Source organism: Prenolepis imparis, unplaced genomic scaffold, assembly GCF_030444845.1.
Source record: "Prenolepis imparis isolate NDT839.2.m4 unplaced genomic scaffold, iyPreImpa1.0 SCAF_1, whole genome shotgun sequence".
NCBI lineage: Eukaryota > Metazoa > Arthropoda > Insecta > Hymenoptera > Formicidae > Prenolepis > Prenolepis imparis.
Window position 1 is genome coordinate 11,405,686 of NW_028141159.1, and position 25,367 is coordinate 11,431,052.

A 25,367-nucleotide genomic window follows, 5' to 3' on the forward strand; every position below is an offset into this window, starting at 1 on the left:
TCTGTGCGAAAAATAAATCGTGTTCCGATTTTAAAACAGGTGGAATAAAAAATTTCGCACAGACGAAGATAAAATTTCAACTAGCTATCGCGGCGAAGCGTATAGTGATCCATGTGATAGAGATCGGTCAAAGCGTCAGTCGTATTATTTCCGTTCACCGATATGCATATTATACTCTCTATATCCAATACATACGTTTAACTTTTTTAAAACGATTATGTTTAAAACGAGGAACGTTTTTTTACAAGATTGAACAACATGCATGCAGAAATATATATGTATTTATAAATTTTTATTAGATCTTGGTATATTAATATATATATTAAAAGGTCTTTAACATATGTTCCTCTCTAAAAAAGGCATGTTATTGATTCTCGAAAGTCTCGAAATCCTGTCAAAAATCTCGAAATGTATTGCCTGTTTTCCGCGTTGGGAATCGCGCGATATAGATCGTATCTGCGGATCAATTTATAGAGCTCTATCGCGGATAATTAAAATCTTCTAGTATTTATAAAAAAAATAATTATGACAGGAATTTTTGTTATGAAACATAATTATCACATATCAATTGTTTTTTTGCACTAGTAGTTTTCCCCGCAAAAGGTTAAATATTGATAGACAATGACTTCGGTTATATCGAGAGAGATTGGAAATATTCGGGTGCGGATTGAAGGTCTCAATCACTGATAATCGGGTCGATGAACCTGGAGGGGGCGCAGTTTCACATGTCCTATTCGGAAATTACCTAGGCAGAGAGACAGAGAGAGAGAGAGAGAGAGAAAGAGAGAAGGGACGGGAGGGAGGGAGAAATCGAATACCAGAGATAATAAAGAATTTCACGTTTTTGCGAAATTGCCGTCAATTGGAGACATCGTCTCTCCGCGTCTCTTCCTCATCCTCCTCTCATTCGGAATATCGTTTCGAACAGACGTGATGGTCTTTGCGTCTTGGCAGCTCCATTATCTGTGCCATCAATCGGAAATTCTTCTCCCTTTGCATCATCGCGAGGGATAGGGGGAAGAGTGAAGAGGGGAAGCACCGAGGGGGTTTGAGAGGGAAATGGTTTCATTAAAACAATCTCGCTGGTTCGCGTAGCTAGATCGAAACCCCCTGTACAGAATAATGAGCGTATGTCATTGACGTGCGCCGACTACAGTGCTTTTCAGAGATGATTTGTATCGCTGATAAAATATTTGTATCGCAAATAAAACACGCATATATATAAGGGAAGAAATATTTTTAATATTATATAAATTTATAATTCTCTTTCTCTCTCTCTTGCAGCATTCTCAATATAAAATATTCACGAATTTTTTTTATATACATTTCGAATGCTATTAATTATAAATTTTTTAAAATTCATATTTAGTATTTATTAATATATTTATTAATATATTTTTAGTATTTATAGTATTTATAAAATAAAAAAAAAATATTTATATATATACATATATACAATATAATTTTGACATGTCCTTTTTGTACAACCTGATAAAGCATCTGATAATTCTTATTAAAACTTTGGGATAGCAATATTTTTTTATATTTGTTTACATTATATTTGATATACATATATATATATATATATATATGTATGTATATTATATAATATATAAAAGACATATATAGTATTCATTCATCACTGCTGAATCACCCTCTACCCTCTATTCGATTCATACATATAAAGGTCGGCGCGTGTGCGGGTGGCGTCGCGGTGGCAGTGAAATGCGTGTATCTGAACAATTAGGTTTCAGGCCACCCCCAGTCCGACATGGCAGCCGCGCAGCCACAAGGGCCCGCTGCCCCCCGCGATAATATGTATGTACTAGAAACTCTCGTGTTTTCTGTTAACGTATCGCGAAAACATGAGGAATAACGTTTCTCATTGCCGTGCCGTGACAACGTCGCCTGCCGCCTCCGACCTAATCGCGAAAAGATATTTCCACCTGGCGTACGATACAGTGGAAAAGGCGGGACGAGAAAAGGCGAACACCGCGTGCAAAAAGCGCGGTCGCTCACGAGAGGAATGTCAACTCACGCTCGCGCGGCCGTATTCGCGCGACGATAAATGTCGCGGGGTGGTTTCCGAGTGGTATTCGCCGTGGACGATTAATTCGCGCGATTAAAGATAGTTGAGTAGAATTCCTCAGATAGCGCACGCCGCCCTCCCGGTTAATTCCTCGGTGAATGTACATACTCGAGTGTTGCCCGACAAAATTGACTCGTTACGAGTCGCCGCACCGCGAACGATTTGGTGAACCATAAATTATCATTACCGGTAATTAGATAAATAGGCTTATAGTGGAAACACCGATAAAAGATAATCACGTAAAAGCGATATTTTTATGAGATGGCGCTCGATTTATAAATCTTTATGCCAAAAAAATTACACATGCATACACTGATTTAAAGTAGAAAAACTTTGATTATACTCGTATAATTAACCGATTGTGAGATCGGCTGAAAGGAAAAGTAGTAAAATTTATATTTATTTTTTAATTAGAATAGAAGCTTCGGAAAAATGAGCTATTATCACGAAAATGCCTGGCAAGAATGAACGGATAGCAGTGTAGCGTGTATTTATATTTCCGTCGAAACGACGAAGTACGTGCGTCGTCGCTCGTTAAGAGCTGGTCTAACGGTAGAATCTATCTCGGAAATATTATATTCCTGCCATGACAGCGGGGTAGAAATAATTTGATTAATGAAGGTTATTCAAATTAAGTCAGAGTACAAAATCTGTGCAGCAACAACTTAGCAACGCTTACCAAACAGAAGCGGCAGACATTTTTACGCGCCCACGAAAATGAAGCATCTAACAATAAGTTCTAATTTGTACATTTTTTTGTAATCTTTCACTTAATTCTTTACATGTCAAAACACAAAAAAATTCTCAATGCATAATATATATTAAAAATTAATTATCTCAACTTGGGCTATATGAATTATAATTACAATTAGACGTGTATATATTTATAATAAATTCATAAAGATAGTTAAGAAATAAATTTAAAGATATACGATTATGTTTGATCAAAACTTATAAGAGAAATTATTATATTAATTTAATTTTAAATTTGAATGTTATTTTTTTAGATATGATAATCATAAATTGATCTGTTTTCACTCTTCGGTATATACACAAAAAAGTTAATTTTCTATAGAGTTACTAATTAATTTTTTGCAAAAAAAGAATGATATGTAAATTCATGAAACACTCTGTAATGAAAAACGAATTCACTGAATACATTTTAATATTTAAATATATCAGATTACGTTCTGTACCGCATGGAACATAAGAACACATTGACGAGGACTTTTGAAAATTAAATGAGCGGACTATTTGATAAACGTGATATTGATTGGCTCGAAGCTTTGGCTAGGAATTATTTCCGCCATCCTTTGTACAACATCGGGATAAGGGTTAGAAGCTATTATTCGACACTAAAAAGATTGCAGCGCGTTGTAGACATCGGGCAGCCCCGCTCGTTACATGCAAATGCGCGAACCAGAGAAAGAATGGAATAGAGAGAGATAGAAAAACTGTCCTGCGTTGAGGACCATTGGGATTATAAATTATAAACAGAATCGACGACTGTTGCTATTCTCGGTTGATCCAAACAATCAATTAAAGCGAGTGGCCTTGTGTTTCCGAGTTATTATTTTTCTGTAACTAAAAAATCGTTAAGTCTCTCCCTCCTCTTTCTCTTCTACAGTTCGACTTTGATTTCTGCAATCCTTCTTAGCCAATCTTAAATTTCTTATAATACAGATGAAACTATATCGATATTATGACTCGAACTGCTGCTTTTATATCGCAAAATCGAATTTTTGTTGAATTTCTTAGATTTTCTAAAGATTATCTAAAGAGCACGTGAGTTGTGTGTGTATGTGTGCATGTGACAAAACCATGATCGAAACCTTCATGCCATATTCGTACTGCTATATCCACATACTGCTCAAAAATTCCGACCGCCATCGTCATCGGGTGACAGCTTCGGATTTCATTTCAAAAACACAGCGCACCCCTTGAACGGCCTCTTTAAATATACATATACGGCGTGCCGTATTACTGGAACACGAACGCGACGGGAACGGGTGTTTACTGAGCTTGTTTTGGTTAAGTCACGTCTGGAAAACAAACCTCATGGGGTGAAGTGTGTATAGGATCGTGCTCTGCGATAAGTCCTGTTTCCTGACGAATGCCATCCTGCGCGAGAGAAAAGTCATTCGAACGATCCTTTCGGTTGTGCCGCGTTTTTCCCTTTTAACAAGAAAATGTTTGACACTGCGATATGGAATACGACTTTCCGAAAAGCAGAGAATACCAGATGGAAGATGTTCGTATTCCTAGAAATACGATTCATTTCAACTCGTGTTAGCTGTTTCTTAATATCATTGCTGGAAATTCTGCACATTATTAAAATGTATTTTTTTTAATAAATTATTCTATTTTATTTTAATTTTATTTATTAGAACATATTAATTTAAAGAGTTGAATTTAATCTTTAATTCTCTAAATTTCTTTGCAAAGGGAGAATCACAGATTTAAAAGTCTAGTCTAGTGATGAGAGAGATTCTAATAAATCAGACGAGTTCAGTTTAAAATATTGGCAATGAATAAATTTTAATAAACAGAAATTTGATAAAAAAATTAAAATGATAAATTTTCTACATGCTTTTGCGCATAAGACGATAAAATTATTGCTTTAACGTCATATATTTTTTTCAACTTTCGTTTCGGAAATATAAATGCAAATAACAATTTTGAAAAAATATTGATTTTTAATAACTGATGCGAATTTCGTGTAAATAATTGCAATAAAGAATAGCGCTGTTTCTTTTTTTATATATAAATCCAATATAGAGATTGTTATATGTATATATATATATACACACACACACACACACACACAAACACATATTCTTCCCCTCCGCTCTACATTTGCCAAAACATGTTTTTGACCATTTTATTGAATTTCCTTCCGATAGACGGGCGTTTGATGGCTCAAAAGAGTCCGTTAAAAACGAATATAAAGCGCATTCGGCTTGTTGGGCGAAATTCGTAAAGCGAAATGCGGTAACATTTCCTTCTCGAGAGAAGCAACGTTAAGATCGGACTTTGGAAACTTGCGGGAAATCGAAATGCACTTCCAACGGAAGCTATTTTTAAAGCGACTCGCTTCTCCTCCTTACTGTGGCAAAATTGCACTTATCTTCAAACTTCCTTTACTTCCTTTTAAAATAGGTGCGTTTACAGCAAGAGATTAGGGGAAGACGAACCAAAAAGATATTTATTAAGTATTATATCACAGATAGGGAAAGAATAACATAATCTTACATGTCCATTGTTAAAAGAATATTTTACTAAATTCTAATTTTAATTAAGATTCCCTCTCTCTCTCTCTCTCTCTCTCTCTCTCTCAATATATATATTCGCGCACAACACATGTAAAATTTTATTTATAACACATTAATGAGTCTCAATTTCATTGATATGTTCGTGTAACTTTTTGTTAGCTATTGCTTATTAAAAAACTGCTATGCACTTTGGCTTGATTAAAATATTTAATAGCTAATCACATCATATTACATCGTAATCACCATCGAGTGAGCATGAGACGTAACATGGGAGGAAACCATGTTGATGCATGAAGGGACGGTCGCGGTGATTCGCGTAGCGTTAGGGAAATTCGCCGGCTCGCATTTCATTACGGCTCGATAAAACAAAGAAATCTCTTTCTCTCGGAGAGAGGGAACAGCCTCGTAAAGTGAATTGAAAAGCGCTGTTCCCCTTTTTCCGCTTCCCTTATAGAATTCTCCTTTAGTCGTCTTTTCGGGCTCTTCCTGAGCCGGCAAACTGTGAGGAATCGAAGAAAATAGTTTGCGTAATCGGAGAAAGAAATGCAGCATCTCTTGCTCAAGATATTAATAAAGATTTATAAGTAAGCGCGCGTTGCGCCAATGTCTGTCAAGTCTGTCCCATTTCCGGCGCGATATGAGACGAAGGCTCACGAACGCATAGATCGTTCCTCTCCATTAAAGAAACATCCGGCCGCGGTGAAATTATCTCAATATCGCTTTTGTGAGCAAGAGAGCGCGACGAATTAAACGCGATACCGCGTTAAATATTCGATACTGCAATTCCGTAATAGCAGGCCGGAATGGTTATCATCTAACAGCTCGCGATTATGTGCACGAGGAAATACAAGAATTTAAGAGGAAACTCTCTGTTCTACAGAAAACAGATGATGCATTTAATTCTCCGATTTAACTTTCCGATGCATTTGAAAGTCATAATTTTTTATTCAGTATATTGGATTCGTTTTACAAATTTTTTTGCAATACATATAATTTAATATACATATATGCTACATTGAAATTCTTTTTTATATTTTATATATACTATTTATATATTTTTATATATAAAAATTATGTTGAAATTTTTTTTTATATTTTACATTATCTCTATCGAATCATGTACTGCAAATAAAACATCGGATAGTTACAAAGTTAAAATTCTATTGCATATAACTAATTAATTTTAGATTAAATAAAAATTAAATGAGTCATCAAAAAATTTATATCAGCATTATTGCTTATTAGAATGATATCGTAACTTTACGATTTTGTTATTAAAAGATTCAGTTGAACATCACGGTATATATTGTTAATAAGAGATTATTAATCTATCCTGTTATGTAATTCTTCGTGTTTATCTAAAAAATCCTAATAATATTATATTAAATAGGTACAGTTATTTATAAAATAATCCTTTCGCTGAGAATAACAATCTTCATTCATTCGAATCACTGTTATAATGTGTAGCAACATACTCAATAGAGCGCTAATCTATTTGTATGAAAACATAAATATATATCATATAAATTATTATCGGCGAAATCTTTTTTCGTTACATCTTTTTTCTTTTCTATCTTCAAAAAACATTGGAGATGTATCTTGCATTGATTTGAAAAATGGATTAGCCACGATAAGGTTAAAGGAGAATGTGTAAGAACGAGATGTCGGCTCGACAGTTGTGCAAGAGGAAGGGGAGACAACGAGAGAAAGAGAGAGAGAAAGATCATTTTCAAGAGCGAGCAGATAGCATCCCAAAAGATTTAGAGGGTCAGCGCTGCAATTAGCGATGTTTAGAAGCGAATTATGAGATCGTATATCTTTCGCTCACTATTTCTCTCGTAGACCACCTTCAGTTCGTATTCTCTCCTTCTCTTCACGGCTCGTTCTCACCATTCGCTATCTTTTTCTCTCTCTTATACGGGTTCAGACCTCTCTCTCGATCACCCTTCTTCGCATTATAGCGCGCGAGTACAAGCGAGCGATAGGTGAAGCCGGCCGCTATCTACGTTTCGTGAACTGTCGCTGTATTTTTTTCCTGAACCACCCTCTTGCGCCATTCGAGCCCCTCAATAATCCTTGACCGCAGGTCAACCCCCAACCTGCGAGAACTTGCTATACAATGTCTGATTTATCCTCACGAGAAAGTGCTGTCGTATCTTGATCATATTGACACTGCAATGACTAAATATATCTTTATTGTGAGAGTCTAATTTTCTTAGTATAATTCTCTGAACCACCTTGAAGTGGAAAATGATTTTATTTTAAATGTAAAAAAATGTTAAACATAACATAACATGATGCTACAGATATATTAATTTTATATATAATTGGTGATGTAAGCATATATTATTCTCTCTCATATAAGCTTATTATAAAATTTATGGAAGCATATTATTATGCCATATTACTATAATTTAGAAAATAAAAAAAATGTAAAAAAGTTATAAAGTTACTAATTGGTATTTTTGTTTCAACATACTTACTTTTACATTGATATTTTCTAACTTTGTGTAATAGCGTAATACCAGAAATTCACCAGCTATTTTTAATAAAAGGAAACATAACTAAGCATTTTTTTTCATATCTGCGTTTCGTGTACTGTCGCTGTATTTTTTCCGCACTTCTTGCTTGCTGCACCTCCCATTTGCTCGATTTACAGTATAAATCAGAAACTACTCGTTTCAAACTTGAGACATTAACGACATTGAGCACGTTAATTTCTTATTTCACTAGAAATCCGATAACTCAATTCGCTGATTTCTTGAAAAATTGTCTAAATAAAATTAAAAAATGTAAAGCTTTTGATAAGCTATTGATAAGATGTTATTACGTTTTTTATCAAGAGATGGAAACAAAAATATTTGAGATTATTCGATCAACTGAAAATAGAATAAAGAAAATTGAAAGGAACATTAAAATGAGATCAAATTGCTATTTTAAAATATTCATATAATCTTCAATTTTTCATGTTATTTATTGAATAGAATCTTTTTGTAGTATTTTTTTTAACGTTGTATATTTTACCTTTTTAAAAATACGTATAATATTCTTCTATTTTTTCGAAAATGCAGTGCACGAATTAGACTTTGAGATGAACTCATTAACGTTTTATGCAACGTAATGCTCTCTGATTTCATCTAGAAATTATATTCTGTAATAAATTACATATATAGAGAAAGTATAAAAAAAATTTACCACTAGATTTTATAAGAGAAACCGTGTAGATATTTCTTTCTCTTTTCTTTTTGTACAAGAAAAGCGTAGTCAGTTACATCAAGATATTCACAGGAACACGCGTGTGTTTGATCATTCCGCGGTCTTGGAACTACTCGATCGTATCGGTTGTGGCCGTCTTCGTGTTCAAGAACCCGGTTTGTTACCCGCGCTATGTCCATCTTCCATCGACCGTCATATCTCCTCGGTCCATTTTTGCCACGCGAGGAGAATATATAAAATGCGGTGGAAGAGAGGAAAATAAATACACGAACGATCTACGGTTGGTGTACACATAAGCAGAACGGCTTGTCCTTATTTTGGACAAGCTTGCTGTCGATCTTGCAAACAATCGCTCGACGACTTCCGATACGTGTTTCGTGCCACATTTTCTCTCAACATTGATCTGTGAATCTGCAACACGTCGAGAATAATTGTACGCGCTTATGCAAGAGAATGTAAATTATTTTAAAATTATATGTATTTGATATATATTTGTAATAATTGTGTCATAACATCAACAATCTTCCGCAAGACATTTATTGAATCGTTTAATTGGGCTATTGAATATTCAATTTTATGTTTTATCAATATTTATCACGCGAGACTGTGACGATTTTTAAATTAATTTACATTAAAATTAGAGAGAAGCTTGTTTGGATCCATTGAGAATTATATTAAGATGAATCATAAGTCATACAAATAACTGCAAATGGTAGGTGTGCATTTGTCAGTTGGATAAGCAAGATGCATCTCCGAAAGTACGACTTGGCGTCACCTTCTTATTCTTCGTGATTCCATGATTGGAAGACGCAGAGTAGATTTGCGAAAGAGCGGAAACGACAATGAAGATACATCGCTGATGTTCTCATCTTCGCACGTCTTTGCGCGAGCTACATTTTTCCTGTGTTTGCCAACATTTTTATCTTTGTGAGACTCTTAGATATTTTTCCGCGTTAGACGAGAATTCGTCGAAGAGTGCTACAAATTCATGCAAGTCTTCCTCGCACATTATTACGCTTGACAAAATAATATCAGAAATATGAAAGATTGAAATACATATGTGAATATCAAATTATATTAAAAAGCATAAGCTTTATCAGAATTTATGGAACAATATAATACGATTACAATTAATATGCTATATAATTTTGAAAAACAAATTAAAAAATATATATAAATAAATATAAAATTTGACAAAATGTCAATTTATATCAACGTTAATATAAATATATCGCATAATGAAAGTGTTAGACGTAAATGCTCACGGAAACGTTCTCTAATTTCTAACTTCGCAACAATACCAAGTCAAACGAAAAGTCACACAAAATATGAAATGTTTTCGGACTTATGAAGCTGGGTCGTCCCTTAGTTTTCAACTGTGTAACGTCGAGTGACGTCGTCCACCGCGACGGCGAACGCATTCGGAGGCCGAACCGCAGCGTTTGGTAAATTTGGCCACCCAGAGGTAAAGCAACGATAATAAATGAGCGGCGAGTGAGAGAGCGTTGCCAGCGCCGCTTCAGGTCCAATTTCCCAGGAGGATACGAGAGAGATAGAAGAGAGCAAGGAGAGGGTGGGAGAGAGATCGAGGCAAAACCGCAGCCTAAAAACAATATCCTACCACTGTGAGCCAGTGACAGTGCCCGATAGCCGCCCTCACCGCGGCTAAGTTATCGCCGCTCGTTTAATATATCCGAGTGGTAATAAGCTGCGCCGCCATCGATAAGACAACTCGATGAGATTTTAACGAAACTCACGGAATAAAATTGTTAACGTTATTAGGTCACGTAAGAAATATATATATATATATATATATATATATTATTACATCACGTGCGATATGATTAATTTCATTATTACAATAGCTTCTATTATAGCGTAGATTTTATTGCTATTATTTATTATTGGATAAATTATCACATTATTCTATTATATGATCTCTTATTCCACTAATAAATGACGGTGATTATTTTCTGCCATATAATTTATGTCATATGACAAATTTATTCGATATCATCAAATCAAACATGTCCAACTGCTTCGTCTTAATCTACAAGGATTCGTCGCGATGCGACGATAGCTCGAGAATCAGGCGAAACAAATCGCGCTCTACCCATGCATATAGAAATAGAACCGATATGGGGAGGGAAAGGAACGGTGTCCAAACAAGGAAAGCTGTCGAGGAAGTTTATGGATGACATAATCCGCAGGTTTTGTGGCGAGCTGCTGTAGTTCCATTGCTTGATTATGGCCGGAAAGAAAATACACGTCTCATTGTTCGTGGATCGGCGTCTCCAGGAAACATGATCCGATCGTTAGCGGATCAGCTTTATGATCACATCGTTATAAATTGACAATGATCCGAGTTTCCATCGGGCTGTCGTCCATCCGGGAACTTCTTAACTAACCGATACAATGATCGCGCATCGAGGATTTCGTTTCTGGCGTGTCTGCGGTTCTTTGCTTATCAATTTTTCGCTGATCAATCGGATAATCTTCTGATAGGATAGCTTTACATGATATAATAATTGTTTGATTCCATTGCACTTTCGTTAAAATAAATTAATGTAACGTAAAGATACTATTGATACAAAAGCTACAATATTGATCTTGCTTTATTTTTTTTCATAAATTTTAGTTAACGATTATTAAAATTTAATTGTTTCTGTCTTTCTAATTATTCTTTTTTAACTTAAATATGTTTAAGATATGTTTGAGAAAAAACAAATCTACATTGATATACAAAATGCAATTATCATTTTAAATGATAAATTCACATAAAGAATGTGCGAAAAAAATTATTTTTGTTAACATATTTGTGTAATTAGAATTGTGATATATATTATTGAATTTTATATATATTATTGAATTTTGTATTTGTCATCGTTTAATCCTTGCGCGAAGCAAAAGACTTACAAAATATATACAACATGCTTCATTAATGGAAGTAGAAACCTGATTGCATTCCAATACTCGCGATATGTGTTAATGACAACAAATGTGCACGTGTGCACAATAGTTATTAATTAGCAGTGAAACTCGGCAATTTAATTACGTATGCTGCATTATCGAGTATGGAATTAAACATATCCGTCGGGACCGACTTGAGGCGAGTGCAATCAGCGTAGCCATATGCGGTCGTGCAACCGTATAATTTACGGCCAATCGCGATCGAGAAGACACCACCCAACATATAATACATAATCGCTGACGTTGCGCGAGATATATACGTATTGTATCGCCGCTAAAAATCATCCACGAGAATACGGCGCGTTGTCAAGCATGAATTATACCCGCATCTTATATCTTAATCGAACGTTTTAATTATTTTTCGACCAGAGGTGGAACGTACAAGTAAATTTATATTCCAGGTAGAAGGCCGACCCGAAAATCTTGGTACATTAATAAAATTCGAAAGATAAAATGTATGGTTTTGGCCCTTTAAAGCGGATATATGTCATAAAATCAATATCATATCGTACAATAAATAACTATTGTAATCGGTTATTGCGATATTTAAATCCAATTGTATGATATATTGTATTTATCAGAGTTATTTTTGTATATATTTATATATGCAATTCTCTTTGCATTAACATTTTTCACACTTATATTTAAAGCATGATGCATCTAAAGATTATTATACATATACTTTGCATCAAAACTGTGAATTAATTTAGATTATTTTTGTATCATAAAAATACATTTTTGAATATAGCAAGAAAGATATTCCGCTCTTATATATTTAACACGCTTGATTGTTTTATTTTTATTATAACGAGATATTCATCTCATAATGATTTCAAATTGATGCAATAAAGAATCTATAATTTTTAGATCTATAATTTTTTTATATTGATTAATAAATACCGAAATTGATAAAATTTTACTATTTGAATCTATATTTACAAACTAGAATTCAAATTTAATAATTGTGCATCAATTGCATATAATTTCTAGCGAAATGTAATCTTTCCCATTAAAATGCAAAAAATAGCACGCGATAAAACAGCGGCGTTGGAATATCTAGTGAACATAATATTTTTTGGCGTTTTTTGAGAGTTGATATCGCATGATAATTCACATCATGACATTCTCGATTACTAGTTGCGATGCAATATCATTCGTGTACTGGATTCGCAAGTAACGACATCGTGTCGTTCGGCGTTACACGCTTGAAAACTGAACCACGAATTGCTACGTCAAGACCGATTCTGATCTATTGACGCATGTGCATTTCAGCTCACTTGTCATTAAATGAAACACACAGAGTTTTCTTATGTTACTATATTTTCATAATATAATTTGTTATTTTAACATCTTAGTAGCTTTCCTCTTTTTTATCTTTTATCTCTATCTCTACATTTTTCTTATCTACAATTTTTTAAACTAGAACAACACAAGCGCGCGCTTATGCGCACGCCATTCTTCGATTTTATATTAAAACAAATAATATTTTTAAAAAAATAATATAAAGTTTGTTTAAACTTGATTAATATTTTTTTACAGAAATCAGCTGATTAAAGCGTTAATTTGTTAATTAAATTTTAAAATAATAATATGGTAAAAAATTAAAATAGTTATATGTTGTAAATAATATGTTATAATACCTTATTCTCAATTAATATTTTTTGACAGAAATCAGCTGATAACTGTCAAAAATATTAATCGTGTTTAAAGTATTATAACATATTATTTAAAACATTATTTTAATTTTTATAACATATTATTATTTTAAAAATTAATTAGCAAATTAACGCTTTTAATCAGCTGATTTTTATCAAAAAATATTAATAAAGCGAAAATTTTCTAATTAAATATTCTAGCTTATATATTTATATTTATATTGTGTATGTTATAATTTGCTAATTAAATTTTAAAATAATAATATGGTAAAAGTTATAAAATAGTAATATGTTGTAAATAATATGTTATAATACCTTATTCTCGATGAATATTTTTTCTTTCTATATCTTTTAAAGCTATATCTTTTCGAACGAATCTCCTTCGAGTTTTAATTAATTATTAATATTAAGTCATGTATATAGTATCGCGCGCGCGCTATTAGAATGAAGTTGCCGATGTTCGTAAAATAGCGGCCATTACCGAAACGCCGCGAGTATCAGGCAGTTGGAGCTGCGTCCCGCTGTGATTAATTAGTAAGCATAATCGTTAGAAACGATTTCTAACCTTTGTATTGTAATATTTATCAATTGCATATCATAATTTCAACGTTAATATGTAGTCGTAATTGTTCGAAACGCATATTTCGCGAAAAATTGGATGCAAAATCTCTTGCCAACATAACCCAACCCAATCTGTTTTCGCGCGCGCGAATGTGTTGCGATCCGTGGGTATATCTATCGTTAATTCTAGCTTACATATTTATATTGTGTTATAATGCGAAATAATAAGATTATTCTAATATATGTATGTATTTTATTTGTTACAGGTAGCATTGCGATACACAGTGCGATTCACGCGTCGTGTCGGGAGTGCCGTGTAAAGTATCGGTGAGTGAGAAATTGTTTATTTTATATTTTATAATATTTCTATAGCGGTAATGGGGGTATATATAATATGTTGAAAATATAAAAATAGTAACATGTTTTAAATTTTAAATAATATCGACTTAACATGCCTTTTTTAGAAAGGGATAGTAGAATATTTAAGAAAATATTATGTGTATAAAATTATTGAGAAGAGAATATAGCAGTTAAATGAATAATATAAGCTAAATCATAAATATTTATTATACGCAGAGAGAATGAAATATGTGTTCAAAATTATATTTTTACATTTGTATTACATAAGATAATGAATAACAATTGAAGCGTATAGTGAAAATTATTATGATAATTCAATAGGAAACAAAAATTGAGAAGCGATATTTTTTTATCGATTTGTTTGCCTATAAATTTCAGAAAAGTTTGAGATAATCGATAACTGTAATCGTATATTGCCGTAGCATAATTCGAGGAATGAGATGGAGAACAGCGTAATATGTGTAGTAATTAGCCAATTCTCGAAATTAATTGGACCGGATGCAGAAGGAATTTATAGAACACGATTACATTACACTATAACGTGGTAATAGCGATAAATAATGATTTAAAGTAGTAATTATGATGAACTATGTTCATCATAAATTGTCGATTCCAAAAATCGTTTATATAATTATCGTCGTGCGAGTGATTTCGTTTTCAGCCGGGAGCGCTAGTTAATCCCCAGAGCTCGCATTTTTCTTCTTTTTTTTTCGAGTTGATTCATCGAAATTCATTGTTTCTTGTGTATCCGGATGATGCTAGCAAAAACGAGATTTGCATGCTAGCAATATACGGCAGCGAATTATTTTTTCACACCTCGCTGCTCGCGCTTTTTTTTTTAAACTGGAATTATCGGTCCTCGATGTCATATTTTGATCCAGTTTGCTCTTTTATTAAATGAAAGCGATGTGGATCTCTGAAATAGATTGATCAGTCGCGTATTAAATGCTCCGCATAAAACCGGCGGTCGATTAGTGAAAATTCCCGATCTGTAATCATTGCCGAATAATTCGAGTGTTATTTGCCAAAGAGCAAACGAAATATCTATTCATTAAAAAAAAGTTACACACACGATTATTTCTGGGCAAAGCAAGTGACTATTATTTAATGCAAATAAAACAACAATATTTTCCAAATACTGAACAATCATTGTTTCCCATAAAAGTGGAAATGGAATATTATATTTTCGTAAAAAAATAATTTTGGCTCGTATTTTTACGTTTATTTTATGTTGACACATAAAGCATATTTGATTTAATTAAATAAGTTAAATAAATGAATTTCTCTTTTGATTGAGAATAATTAAAAATCAGCTTAAGTATATTTAGAACAGTTATTCATTAAAACATGTACTAAATAAGAATATTTGTATTTTCTTTATTTGAGATTTCATTAAAAATATATTGATAAAATTCATGAAAAAATGCGTAATATATCCGAAAGAAGAATGAAACTTCCAGCACACACTCTTCATATACATTGAATCCTTATCTTCCACATCCACAATCGAGAATCTGCGATAATAATTTTCTTATCGCAAATTTGCCGTCGAAAAACAGGATAAGATAGGCAGCTTCAGAACTTGTCTTGGAAATGCATCAAGGCGAACGATGCAGGGGTGCAATTCTGAGAGGGTGGTACGGTGATGCGAGCGATCGTGAAGAATTCGCTTTTACGAGATTCCGCCGGAAAGTCCTGAAATCGCACGAAATGAACGCCGAGAGCGCGTCGAGCGCAGTCGGAATCTTGTAGATGCATATCAATGCAGTCGGGAATTTTCATTTACGGATCGAGAGAGAGAGAGAGAGAAAAGAGATCGCGCGCGATCACGCTGGATTCACGCGTTCCGCGTTCCACTGAAAGCGCACCGGATTTTCTCCGTGCGTTTCTATTGTGTGTTAGGCCGTTAATGCGTACGAACAAAATAATACTATACACAGACACTTTTTTTAGAGTGGCAAAAAATGTGTGCTTTTTTGGAAGATTTAATGGTACGCTAAACCTCTTCCTCTTTTTAACTCTAAAATTGTTTATTTAAGAGAATATGATTTTTTTTAAATTAAATATAAAAAAATATTAACACTCTGGATAAGGAAAACGCACTGAATAAGGATAACGATATCCTATTCTTATAGATTCTATAGCGACGTGATTTAATTGCAAAGTTATTCATATCGCAGACTAAATACTCCTGAATAACGACCATGTAAAATTAATTGCGTTTGAAATATGAATCGAAAAATAGTATATGCACCAAAGGAAAGTTACAAACTAACACGATATCGCTAAATTATAAATTATAAAGTATGCGCAATATCGTATCTTCGGATCTCGCGGAGGCGCGATTAATTGCAAATCAATTTGCATCGCGAACGATACTGCTGAATAGATCAGCAGTAACAGCCGGCTCTTACTTCGCTTCATCTTGCAGCACGGGATTTTAAAACGATCTATACAAGATTATATTAATGGCAAGGGGGGTACGAGTTATAGCGTCCGCGCCGTGGAAGCATGCCTTTCAATACTGTAAACGTTCATTGCGATCACTTCATACGTGATTGAAGCCATCGGCGTAGCTCGCCGTTTCATCATTGAAATCTTATCGCAGTTTCTGCAGGATCCCGATTCGCATCACGGCTTCCCGCGTCACTGGCGTATAAGTTGGTACGGAAAATCGATAGCAATCGCGATTAAATAAGTTTCCTCGGAGAACTTTTTTTTGCGGTGATATATACTCACACACGCTGGCCACGATAATATTACAAATCTCTTATATACGATTCTCGCTACAAAAGAACCTATCGCAGATATGTAGGTATAATGAGAGCACAAGCAATACATCTTGATGAAAAGACATTGTAATATAAAAAATGTATCAAGAGAGATCATTCTTAAATCAATGTCAGCATCTCTCTGTTAACAAAAATACTTTAATCCTTCTGTAATTCGAAATTGGCCGAAACAGGTGGAATCTCATATATTCAACCGCTGTACAACCTTGTAACAATCGTACGTGTCATTTTATTTGCCGAATATTTCTCGCGTCGACGTAATATTAAATAAAATCGAAACCCAAATATCGCTGTTAAATATTTTTCGAGATAATATTGTCCCGCTAGGATGCGCTCTGGGTTTGCGGCCGCCGCCGTCGTCGTTATAGATCGAACGGAGTACACTTAAATGTGTGCATTAGGGAGGACATCGAAAGAAAACATTTGCTTTGCACCCTCACGAGTCCGGTCCAATGGGTCACAAATTTCCTGCGTAAGCATTAGGGTCTATCTGGCTGAACGATAGCGAGTCGCGAACTCGTTTTTCTCGTATTTGCGTCTATCCCATGGCGTCAGCGAATCACCGACTCCCTTTATCTGTTGCTATCGTCTCATTCATAGTTGCATAATTCTCACAGAAGAACGTTTAAGTTTGCACCAAACTTTAACGCAATGCATAACTCATCCGATGTATCGATAAACATAGAAAAAATTATACAATTGATACAAAAATACAATTCGTTATTCTTGAAGTAAATTTCTTAATCGCACATATAACGATGTAAAATTATGAGATAATATTTTGTATTTGACATAGTTTGAATAGAATAAAATGAAAATCTCGGTAGCATATATGATACGAGTATAACATATATTCATCGAACGTAAAAAATAAAAATAACGCTCTTCTGCATCATAATTAATGTATGGTCATCGATGTGAATAACGTTTTAAAAAAATTACAGATAATTAAAGTGTTTCAGAAATTACTATAGTTGCATTGACAAACTGCGTAAAAATAAAATATTTTTCATTTAATTATCATACACTATTTGTCAAATCGACATATTTCTAAAGTTAATTTTTAATTTTATAACATTTTAATCGTTATTTTGCATTGATATTATTTTGTTGAGTGAAAAAATAGTATCGCTACTATTAACACTTGCATATCGCGAAAAACTACATTTTTATATAAATTTTATATAAAAAATAGGGAATTTGTTCTACAAGAGATTAAATTACATACGGATATCCCGCGCGTAAGATATAATGATGTAAATAATATTCTCACATGCCGTTTCTCGATCTGCTCGATTTTATCACTTCCGTGATGCTGCACGTCCGCTTTATGGAATCCTCCAAGGATCTATTTATGGATCCATATCGATCGGTATGCACGGTCGGTTCGCTACGCGGATAATCATTTCCTCCGTAATCATATTTACGGGGATTACGGTACCGCGCTAATCAGTGGCGCGTAATTCCGCCAGAATCAGTCACCGGCGCGCATTACTAATTACTTCGCGATCGGCTTATTACAGGCGACGCGGATTATTATCGATCAAATAATTCGCTATCCAATCGAGACAAACTCGCAATGCATCTTTCGCAAATACTAGCGCGTTATTCAATCTTCCTCTTTACCTCGATGTCATCAATTCCGGTTTTTTTAGCTGCACTATTTTTTTTACTCTCGTTTCCTTTTTCTCTTTTCCTCTTTCCGAAAAACATGAACATGTACTTGTTTCTCATCTTAAATAGAAAATTCTATTAATATAGAATTATTCTCTTTTTCTCCCGTTCTATATAGGGATCGGCTTTAGATAGAAAATATATTGAAATTAAAAATGAAATAAAATATAACGTCGCGTTTCCTCTGACTTTCGCATTTCTTGGACATTGGAGAAGTTTGCATATTAATTTCGCCTTGGGCTGTGCAACCGCATTGCTGCATTTCCGGCCAGAGAAGAACGCATCTGCTCGCGATGATATTTTATTCAAATGGTCACAATGAAAAGTATTGATGACTTCGAAGGACTTATCGCGTCATCTGCGCAAACTTGTGAGCACCGGGCGATCTGCAAACGATGTCCCGACGTCGAAATCTGCAAATCGATGACGTTTGCGTGTGTATGGAATATATTAAGAGCCGACTTTATACTGAATTAATCATTCGCTGAATATACGAGCGAGTTTTTGATTAGAAAACATCATGAGAAATAAATTCATGGCAAATGCAGTTGCATGAAAAATTTTAATACAAGGAGAAAATTTACAAAATTGTTCTCCAATTTTTCGGAATTGAACTCCGCACGTAGTTTTAAACAAGTTGTCTAGATTACTCAAATAAATTTATTGTTCATATGGATCGATTTTTATGACAACCTTGTTTACGCGAATCACTTATCTCTCAACTTAAACGACTTATCTGGGACAACCGTTAAGAGTGAGTTGTGCAAACTCGCCTATATTTACTATTGTCATTCGTATCATAGCCTGTCGAAACGGGCAGGTGTGTCCTGCGCGGGACATTTCTGGATCCATCGTTCGCGAATCGGATCGAGTTTCGACACGAAAACCATCGCAGCCCGATCGTGTATCCAATTACCGAGACATTGCTATGCGGAATATCTCGTGTATGAGCATTCGACAGGATGATATCGATAAGGCATTCGTTGTGACATCGGGCTCGAGCCGTCGACCCAGGGATATTTTGTCCCGCTCCCCCTTTCTCCCCCTGCTCGCCATATATACATATATGTGTGTGTGTGTGTGTATATATATATAACACATATATGTATATATATATCTACTCTTCGAGCCCCCGTTCGCTCACCGTCTGATCGATGCGACTTGATTTTTACGAGTCATAACCGCCGCGCTCGAGCCGGACCGGTTTAATCTGCCGGTCGCGATCTAATTTATCTGTAGGAGTAATTGAAAGCCTTGAATTTCGGATAGTTTGAATGCGGGATCTTTTCCCTAGGACTTGACATGACAATGAACAATAAAGGTTCGATCGGAGTTGACTCTTTTTTCTAAACGCGATTTGATTTAAATTTATTTCGAAAATGTAAGATGAGAAAAGGCTAGCTTAATTTAAAAAACCGAAATTAACAATTTTATTTTCGTTAAAAAGCTTAACCTGTTAATACTTAATTAATGATACAATTTAAACCATATATAAAAATAAAAGCAGCGTGAAATATGTCATGATTTAATCGCTGTTTTTTTTTGTTGTAATTCTCATTTTGAAATACGTCGGTATAAACGATGCATATATATAATAATTATATATATTTTTTGTTTCATTCATAAATTTTTAATGTGATGCATTTATTTTTTGTTTTTTCAGACTAGTGAAAAGTATTATTCTACAAAATGCAATACTTTTGGACAAAGGGAGCGATGTGCGAAGATGTCGTACGAAGTTTCAAACGAGCGGAAGAAAAATATTAGTGTCATATTGCTTCCTGACTACATGAACGGCCAATAGGTTCATACCAGCACAATATTACGCCAATTATAGCAGTATAATAACGGCCGTTGATCGTTCAGCTCTCGAAGTGGCTATGCAAATTAACGCGGGCTCTATCGAGCGAGATTGCCCGGAGAGAGTCTCGCCAAAAGAGAGCGAAGGATAGACTCGAAGAATCAAAGAAGGACGAGTAAAAAGAGTGATGTACAGAAAAGAGAGAAAGACAAAGAGAGGGAGGAACAGAGAAGAAAAGCCGCAGGGCAAGGGAATCCGAACGAGCATCAGAGAGAGTGAACGAGAATAGAGGAAGAAAAGAGAACGTCGACCTCGCAGATCATAGAAGAGGAAACGCGAGTGGGTGAGTTTGATTTTATCTTATTCACAGATGAATTCTTCGAAGGACAATTTCGCGCAATGCAGGGATTTTAGATTAAATATCATGGATACGCGAATGATGAGATACACGTTGTTAGCGTATATTAATTTCATTTAACACTCTTTTATCCGATATAATTGCATTTCGTATATATTCGCCGCACGAAAGGATAACGTATATAAACGACAATGCTTGCGAAAGCGAAAAATCGCATATCGATAAAAACAAGCAACATTTGTCGCAAACAAACGATCAGGCACGCGTGGATGGAAGCTTTGTATTACGAGCACGATAAACGCGCAAAAAGCGCTACAAGTTATCGGGAAAGTCACATGCGCGTCAGACGCTCCTCTCCTGAACTCGCGACTCGCGGAAAACCCTGGCATTTTTTAACTTTTTTATTTTCAACCGACTCGCTCGTCCCTGTCGCGTCGCCCCGTTCGGCAAGAAGTCGCCGGGCGAAATTGGAAAAATGATCATGACCCGAGTTCATTTGTCTCCGCCGCGAACATCGCTTGGCGCGACCGCAAAAAGCGACGGTGCGCGACGCGCGATCGATTCGCACGCGCGCGTGTGCGATGGAGGCTGCAATCTATATTCGCGACGCGCGCAAAAAGCGCGCTGAATTATTGCCAAAGTTCTCCCACACGGAATAACAGAGGGAGAGAAAGAGCGAGATGGCGTTTGCCATCGATTGCGCAGGGGTTATTTCCGAATGTATATTATAGATATTATCAATTCAATGCTTGTGCTGTATGTGGTTACTAGTGAATTAGTTGAAAGATCATAGCTCTGTGTGTGCGATATTAAATCGATGCGACCATGATCGTTGTATGAAATATTATATGCGATATATGGGAGAGAATGACATTTTATATTGAATTTTGTGATAGCGTTGTAAAATCTTTTGTATTTTACAATTGAAATTTTAATATCATGCACACACGCACTTCTGATTTACGATAAACGGCATTTAATTCTACATTGGCACAATTTAATCGCAATTAATAATCATTAATAGATATTGCACACATATACATATATACATATATATGTATATATATAAAATAATGAAATAGTTAATTAATATAATAGTAATGCGATATATGACGTTTATGTAATGGTAAGTAGATTCATGAAATATATGTAAGGCATATAATCTACTTCTCTCAAATTACGTAAACGTCATTGCATTACTATTATATTAATATTATAATTAAATTGATGAGAGAAAATATATACAAATTAATTATTGATAGTATACAACAGTCCCAAAATTTTCTACTCCTTTATTCTCGACATCTTTGTAAACATTTGCAAGTATAAAATGTGAAATCAAATCTAATAATTCACTGAAAACAATGTCTCGCGCTTTCATAATTTCAGTGATCTCGCTGTTACATTGAATTTTCCTCTCGCGGAAAACACGGTCCAAACATGGAGGGATTCTGACTTCGTCGCGATGCATGTTCGTTTCGGTTTTTCTCTGAAACAAAAAATGAACATGGAGAGAGGAAAAGAATAAGAGAGAAAATATGTGAATCTAGAAGGGTAAGAAAAGTAGTAAAGAAGGGAATGCGTCTTCTGAAGCGAAACGTACGAAATGTACGAGAAAGAGAACGAATTTTCTCTCTTTCTCGCTTTCTCTCGCTCTCTGTGTGTGCGTGTGTATGTGAAGAATTTGTCGATTTATTACTCGAAGATAGATAGTTCACTCGAAGCCTGAACACGAAATGATTTTAGAGCTACGGGTGTGGCAAGTGTTCATCGCTTCTCTTTCTCTCTCTCTCCCATTTCGGAGGCAGTCAAGTTCGTGGAATGGAGAGGCTACGCAAAGATGGGGTTGCATTTCATAAAGTGAGAAGCCAAGTTCAGGGCGGCCTGTAAGTTCACCGGGTCCAGTCCTGACGTGCACTTTAATACAAGTTTTCTATTCGCTCTTCTCTCCCCTATCCTCTCCACCTACCTCTCCGTCTCTTTCGCTTAGTATTCCTCTTGCTCTTAGTTTATTAACTAGCGCCGGGAATCTGGCGCCGGTGCCAGGAATATGACGATGCGTCGTCGCAGGTCGCCGCAAAAACGTGCCTGAAACGAAGTCCATGTAGCGAGAAGACGTTATGTGACACCCGCGCAGAAAGTGTTATTTACGGGCGAGGCGTTTCTAGGGAGCGGAGCACGAGCCGGTGAGTTAACGTCGCCGGAGGAAAAACAAACATTTTAATGCGCCACCCACTGTAATGCAGCTGCCGTTGTGCGCGGCAAAGTGCATCTTCGCTGAAAAGAAGAAAGCCCCGCGCGATTTTCGCGAACGATTAAACCCTTCCGGGACAGAGTGTCTTTGTTAAAAGAACAATTTAAAATTTCACGCGAATCGGTGCTATCATATTTCTATACTAAATTTGGAGAATTTTTAGGATATTTTTGAACATATTAAGCGTTTTCCTTTCTTAAGTTTTTCTAATGAATTTTAATTGTGGTTCGAATATCCCAAAGGATCTTTCCATGTTTTACATACTTATACAGAGCTAAAACGTTTATTATATTAAATCTTATTATCTTATTATTTATGAAATTTAGTTAATATATTTCTTTCTGTGGATTTATGAAAAACCAACGCTGAAAATCATTAATTAACTAGCGTGCATATTTACATTTTAAAAAGAGAAAGTAAAAAAGATAAAAAAAATATGAGAAATATAAATATGTTTCTCTCATGATTGCATTTCAGTTAGTTTTTTTTAATAATCGCATAATTACAAGATTGCATTAATATTGAAAGTGAAACAGTTTTAATAAATTAGAATATACAACAGTACAAATTGTTAATCAAACATGATGTCCTGCATTAATCAAACATGATGTCCTACAAACACTTAAGAAAATATTTAAGAATAATAATTATAAAAATTTATAATAAGAATAAGAAAAATGTAAAAATTAATTCAATGCTGAGAGAGAAAACTCTTCCGTATGTTCTTATAATTTTTAAGGACTCTTATTTTTTTATTTGCGAAAAAATATAATAAAAAGGAAACAGTCACAGAGGAAACAATTTCTCCTAGAAAACATCAAACGTTGATTAGAACCCGCCGCTTAATTACACACACGAGCAATCCCAGAAATCAGGTCGCCCGAAGCAATTTCTAGTCGAAAGTCATCGCATACCGTAATAAATTAATTAAGCTGGTCAAAATTTCCGAAAGTGTCACGCGAAATTCCGAGTTTGCCGGCTTAAGTAAAGCATAAATTCCCGACGGTTTTGTGTTGGGATCCAAAAAAATGGGGACGCGTGAGCTGCCGAGAAAAATGGAAACGGGCTTTCGTACACAATACTCGACGGTGTCGTAAAACATTCGCGGAGGTTATAATTTCGAACAGTTTTCCTAGCAGAGAGCACACGGGTAACGAGCAACTATCCATTACCGTCATGTATTGTACATACAACGTATGTAAACATACGTATATATATATGCGCGCATACGCACTTATACGCACCTCGTAAACTGTTTTGTTCTATAATTATTTCACAATTTGTCTTTTGTCTTGATAGCGAGAAATTATTTTTAATAATTATTCCTAAACAACTATTTCTATTTTCGCTTCTTTCTCTTTTTCCTTATATTCTGCAGTCTCTTTTCGATACTTCGCGAAGAATTGCAATCAAATTGGCAAAGCACGGCAATTAGCCATTCCATGGGATCTCTAAAACAGTAAAATAGCTTTCCTCCATCTTTCGTTCCTCTCTTGCTTTCTCGGGCTCGCATAATTAGAGCGCATAATTTCTGAAACCATTAAGAAATTACTACGGTTCGTCTGAATCCCCTTTTTGTGCAGATATCCTTTTTTTTATTGGTTCGTCAGTACCTGCATAGGAAAACGGAAAAAAGGATAGTAGTCTAAATTTTAAAAACACGTAAGAAAGAAATTTATTCGTATTTTGCGTCAACGTATGCAAGCATTAATACGTATGTTACAAAATTTTGTTCACACTTTGATTTCCAATATATAATTTAGAGGTCTCTCAAATTTAATCTTCACTTTCCATATTAATTTTGTTCGATGTTAGTTTAATGGTGCTAAATCTGTAGCATCTTCCGAAATATAATCAGACGAAAGGTGTTGGTTCGGTCGAGCCCTCGAGATAGATGGTACGCTGGCAGCATAATTTCAGTTGCAAAAACAAAGGGAGTTAAGCAGGAATATATATGGAGGACGATAATTAACGTAATCTGTTTCCATTGGACGCGGTGGAACGACGGCTGGCATTCACGGCGGGAATATCCAGTTGCAAACTCGAATCCGCGAACGTGAATAAATGTTTTCGGTGGTGGGAGTGGCCGTAATTAAATTATAAATTGCGAGCAATTTTATACTAATTACCAAAGGTACACATTAACAAAGCCATTAAGTCTTCCCGCACAGACACTCCGCGATTCGTCGTATGGACTTTCTTGCCGCGAATACGTTTACACGAGTGTATTGCACATGACAATAACATATTCTTAACTACCAACGAGATATGAGAACTGTAATTGGTCAGGAAATCTACATATATTTATCCGCGAAAATTGTAACACATTAATTCGCCAACAAAACTTGCATTGCTACAATCAATT

At 34.9% G+C, this 25,367-nt stretch overlaps 2 protein-coding genes across 5 annotated transcripts in view; one reads left to right on the plus strand and one right to left on the minus strand.

Moving 5' to 3' along the window:
• The window catches only part of LOC145934352 (latrophilin Cirl), a 425,698-nt gene that overhangs the window by 368,216 nt on the left and 32,115 nt on the right, over nucleotides 1-25,367 (minus strand). The window lies entirely within an intron of this gene.
• LOC145944350 (uncharacterized) overlaps nucleotides 1-25,367 on the plus strand; it is a 367,235-nt gene that overhangs the window by 308,041 nt on the left and 33,827 nt on the right. Inside the window, exons 10-11 of the mRNA XM_083052625.1 lie at nucleotides 14,030-14,090; nucleotides 20,253-20,733. The gene's annotated coding sequence lies outside the window, so the exon portion shown is untranslated. The remainder of the gene's footprint in view (nucleotides 1-14,029; nucleotides 14,091-20,252; nucleotides 20,734-25,367) is intronic.